The sequence below is a fragment of the Crocuta crocuta genome, unplaced genomic scaffold (assembly GCF_008692635.1).
Source record: "Crocuta crocuta isolate KB4526 unplaced genomic scaffold, BGI_CrCroc_1.0 scaffold127, whole genome shotgun sequence".
Classification (NCBI taxonomy): Eukaryota; Metazoa; Chordata; class Mammalia; order Carnivora; family Hyaenidae; genus Crocuta; species Crocuta crocuta.
Window position 1 is genome coordinate 10,684,758 of NW_027532008.1, and position 5,320 is coordinate 10,690,077.

Here is a 5,320-nt window from a genome sequence, read left to right on the forward strand (position 1 = left end):
TTTATATATCCTAGATAGTGGTCCACAAAGAACAAAATGATAAAGGAAAGGCATGATTAATTGTATTAAAATGAGGAACTTCTTGGGGCGCCTGGGTGGCTTAGTCGGTTAAGCGTCCGACTTTCGCTTAGGTCATGATCTCGCGGTTCGTGGGTTCGAGCCCCGCGTCGGGCTCTGTGCTGACTGCCAGCTCAGAGCCTGGAGCCTGCTTCAGATTCTGTGTCTCCCTCTCTCTCTGCCCTGCCTCCGTTCACACTCTGTCTCTCTCTCAGAAATAAACATTAAAAATTATTTTAATAAAAAATAAAATGAGGAACTTCCATTAATTAAAAGATTAACTGAATAAAAAATAAACCACAAACCTGGAGAAAATATATCTGTAATACGTGCAAAGGGTGACAGGCCAGTACATAGGGTTGACCAGCAACTCCTACCATGTAATAATAAAGTATCTGACCCTCTGATCTGGGGAATTGGACTGTCTATCTCTGCATGAATTATATGTCGCCTTCATTATTATAGCTTTATAATAAGTTTTAATACCTGGTGGAGCACAGTATTCTGTCTCCTTAACAGTCACTTAGCTATCTTGGCTCTTTGCAGTTCTAGATATATTTTAATTTTTTTTAGTGTTTATTGATTTTTGAGACAGAGAGAGAGAATGAGTGATGGAGGGGCAGAGAGAGGGAGATACAGAATCTGAAGCAGGCTACAGGCTCCGAGCTGTCAGCACAGAGCCCGACGTGGGGCTCGAACTCACGGACCACGAGATCATGACGAGCCAAAGTCGGACGCTCAACCGGCTGAGCCACCCAGGAACCCCTATAGATAAGTTTTAGAATCAGCTTTTAATTTACACACACACATGCACGCACGCACGCACACACACATGCACACACGCACATAACCTGCCGCGGTTCTGACGTGGTTTGCATTAATTTCTGGATCTGGGGGGGAGTACTGGATGGTGTCTCTCTCCAGTCATTCAGAACTTCTCCACCATTCTCAGTCCAGTCGTGTGGAATACTCCATAGCGGTTTTGCACATCTTTTGTTCGATTTGTTTTTTGGTTTTGGTTTTCCTTTTTTACTTTTCATGGCTGTTAGAAGTGGCATCCTTAACTTTTTAATTCTCTACTTACTGTTGGCATTTAGAAATACACCTTATCGCTGATGTGTTTGTTTTAGAGCAACAGCCTTGCTAAGCCTTCTTATTCTTACAGCATGCAGTTTCTTTTGGGTTTTATATAATCATCTCTGGTCCTTAAAACCTACATCTCTTTGCCCGGCCTTGCTGTGCTGCGTGAACTTTCTGTTCACTGGAGAATAGAAGTGAGGACACCCGCCCTGATCCTCTGACCTTACGAGCGTGGTTTCAACATTCCCTCATTAGGTGACGTGGGTTTCTCGTAGGCCAGTGGTTCTCGAAGTTCTGTCGCGCTAGAGTTACCCGAATGGCCTATTCAAACACAGCCCACTGCCCCTCTCCACACCCTGACCCCAGAGTTTCTGACTCAGCAGGTCTGGGCAGAGGCCCAAGGGCTTCATTTCGGACGAGTTCCCCGGCGGCGCTGACCTGGGGACCACGCCGTGAGGACCACTGTTGTTGATATTCCTCCTCAGGGTAAAGGAGCTCCTTTTTATGCTTAGCTTCTGTTTTATTTTAAGGTCATAAATGGAAATTTTATCAACTGGGTTTTTTTTTCTGATTTATTGAGATCATTGTGTAAATTGTCTTTGATTTATTAATCTATCGAGATGATTTTCTAAGGCGAAACTTGCGCTTCTGGGATCAACTCCATCTGAGCCGCTGTTGTATCTTCTTTGCATCTGGTTTGCTGAAGGTTTGCTTATAATTAAAAAAAAGTTTTTTAATGTTTTATTTATTTCTGAGAGAGAGAGAGAGGTAGCGTGAGTAGGGGAGGGTCAGAGAGAGAGGGAGACACAGAATCCGAAGCAGGCTTCAGGCTCTGAGCTGTCATCACAGAGCCCGACACGGGGCTCGAACCCACAAACCGTGAGATCATGACCTGAGCCAAAGTCGGACGCTTAGCCAACTGAGCCACCCAGGCACCCCAGTTTGCTTATAATTTTTGTATTTATTAACTCACTGCTGTGTCTATGGGTTTCCTTTTCCATGCTGTTCTTGTCGAATCCGGCACCCAGCTTGCATTCAGTGCTGAAAAACAGACGTCGCTATTCTGCCCTGGTCATTGTATATACCTGGCCACATTGCCGCTGTCCGTTCGCCTTGCTTCACTACTTGCCTGTGAGCTTCATAAAGGCGGGGTCTGCATCTGCTCCTTCACTGCTGCTTCCCCAGAATGTTCCATGGAGCCGGACATACCGCAGGGATGACTGTGCCCCTGTAAAACGGGTGAGGATTAAGTGGCTGCTACACAGAGGATGAATAAGGCACTAATCCTGCAGGGCTGGAGAATGGAAAGTAAAGAAATGAACATTTGCTCAGAGGCAGGAGATGTCTTGTCACATTACTGCTGCAGAGGGTTGAAGGCAGCGACCACTCCACATCCTTTGATAAAGGCCCACGTGTGGTGGGGGTCAGTCACGTTGCCTCCCTTCTGATAATAAGAACAAGATGGCCGAGTCTGCTTCCTGTTTTTGCCTGCTGTGCCAGGAAGCTCAGATCCTGATTTTGAGCTTAACCATATGTGCGAGCTTGGTCCCCGTAGTCATATATTTGTTTGTCCTTTTTCCCTGTGGCCTTTATTCCTCAAAAATTTCCTGCTTTGGTGTCTTTCTCTTCCTCTAGTTTTTAATGATCCATTTGCTGACTGTTTCCTTATGACAAATGGTCTCAAATCCCTTGAAAAATAATTCCTGTCAAATAAAAAAAATAGAAAATATGTAACAATAATGGCTGAGCTGTCCGGTACCCTCTTGCATCGTGTTACTCACATAAAGACTTATTTCTGAGTCACGCCCTGCCCAGCCCGGCTCAGGTCCCTGCTTGCCGGAGCCCTGGGAATCACCCGGGGCGACCGTAATTTCTGTGATTGAGATGTTTCAGATTAAGATAATTAACACTGAGATGCAATTTCTCAGGATGCAGAGACATTTAAAGATCCAAGAAGAGTTCAAAGAAGAAAGTGTGGAGGGGCTCAAATGCTGGCCTCACAGGCTTCCAGAGTGGGCTTAACGGTGCTTTCCTGTCATCTGCTGGGTGGTGACCCCCACACGTCCCTGGAGCGCTCACACCGGCACCGCTCACCCTGTGTTTTCGAGTGTGCGTTCCTTTGTAGGAACCGCAGGGCTGACTCCCGCCCCCCGGCAGGCCGCCAAAAGTTATCTCAAATCCTCACCATCAACCTACTGAGAAAATGCTCAGAACCAGGGGGCCCTGGGCTGGTGCCCAGACGGAGGAACGGGGAGCCAGCCCTTCCCCACCCTGGCCTCCCAAAAACTTGCCCACTGCCTACTTCAGCTTCAAGTCATAGGGGAGTGGCCACGGGCCATCGCACCGGACACACAGCCCACCTCCCAGGGGGCTCAGCGGAGAGCATGCATCTGCTGAGCTCATCAAAGCATTGCTGCAGCCGGACTTCTTAAGCATCCAGCTTTGACCTTAAAAAAAAAAAAAAAAAGCTTGTTATGAGGGAAAAGTGAGTAAGAGACTCCTTAGCTGGCAGTGCAGAAAAATCGAGGCTTCGGAGCCTCGACAGACAAACCACATCTGTCTTTCCAGTGGCCTCAAGTTCTGACTTCTCATGGCAGAGCTACAGGTGACCGAGTGCCACGCAGCCTGCCAAGCACCTTAGACAATCTCTTCCACTGCTCACAACACCAGCCTGAGATGGGCGCTCTTACTGTCCCCATCTCACCAATGAGGAAAGTCAAGCTCAGAGAGGTTAAGCAACCTGCCCGAGGTCACAGAGCTGGCAACGGCCAAGCCAGGAAGCGGGCCCTGGCAGCCGGGCTCCCAAGCCCGTGGTCCCTGCTACACTGCGACTGCGCATTGCCTGGGTACATAGCACATGCTCACTAAACATCTAACAAGTTAAATGCAAGTGTCTCTCCCTCTGCAGAGCTCTTGCCCATGAGCGATGGGCAGGTTCAGTTGGGCGGTTGAGCCTCAGTCTACTTCCATGGTGGCCACAAACAGGGAAGCAGGAAAGACAGAAAGAGACACTGCCCCGCACGTCCTCAATGCAGGACTTTTGTCTGCTTGCACTGAAAGAACCCTTGACTCACTCATCTCTGGCCAGGAGGCTATTTCCCCCGCTCCCCGTCAGCTGGTGAGAGCCAGAGCCCCAGCCCAGGTGGACCCNGGTTAGCTGGAGGAGAGAGGGGGAAGTAGGGACAGGCTGAAAGCCAGCTGCTGGGACCTGGGACATCTCTTTGTCTCTTTGTGAGAGATCTTTCTCCCCACCTATGCTCTTTCCCCTCTGGGTTCGGGGAGGCTAGTGAGCGGCAGGGGATTCCTTTTCCCTCGCCTGTAACGCACATGCCACTTGGCAGGCCCCTTGCCCGGCGAAGACCACGTTCCCAGAGTCCCTCGCGCCCACACGCAGGCACTGAGTTCCCACCGTGACGTGCGTCTCCATCATTTCTCCTCTGTCTCTCTTCTCTTTTCCGCCGGCTGAAGGCCAACGCCCAGGGGGACCTTGGACACCACGGGTGGAAGACGGCACAGCCTCGGTCAGCCTGGGTCCCTGGGCGACTGTGTGGAGCAGAACTCTCTCCTCCAGCTAACCCGCAAGGGCCGTGCACACAACGCCCGCCTCTGACTGTTGGCACAAGCAAGTCACAAATGCGTGCTGTGTGTGCACCATTACACGTGCTAGAGTCCATTTGTGACAGCCAGCCTCCCCAGAACAGTACTTCCCCACCTCCACCAAAGGACCAACTTCCCTCTCTCCTCCACCGCATCACCACATCCCCAGTCAAGGCTGGAAGCCTTCTAGACACTTAATCCGGAGAGACTCGTGAATGTACACACTGGAAACATCTGTGAGAATGACAGTAACACCGTTGTTCCAGAAAGAAAGAAAGAAAGAAAGAAAGAAAGAAAGAAAGAAAGAAAGAAAGAAAGAAAGAAAGAAAGAAAGAAAGAAAGAAAGAAAGAAGAAAGAAAGAAGGAAGGAAGGAAGGGAGAGAGAGAAAGAGAAAGAAAGAAGAAAGAAAGAAAGAAAGAAAGAAAGAAAGAAAGAAAGAAAGAAGGAAGGAAGGAAGGAAAGAAGGAAGGAAGAGAGAGAAAGAGAAAGGAAGGAAGGAAGAAGAGAGAGAAAGAGAAAGAAAGAAGAAAGAAAGAAAGAAAGAAAGAAAGAAAGAAAGAAAGAAAGAAGGAAGGAAGGAAGGAA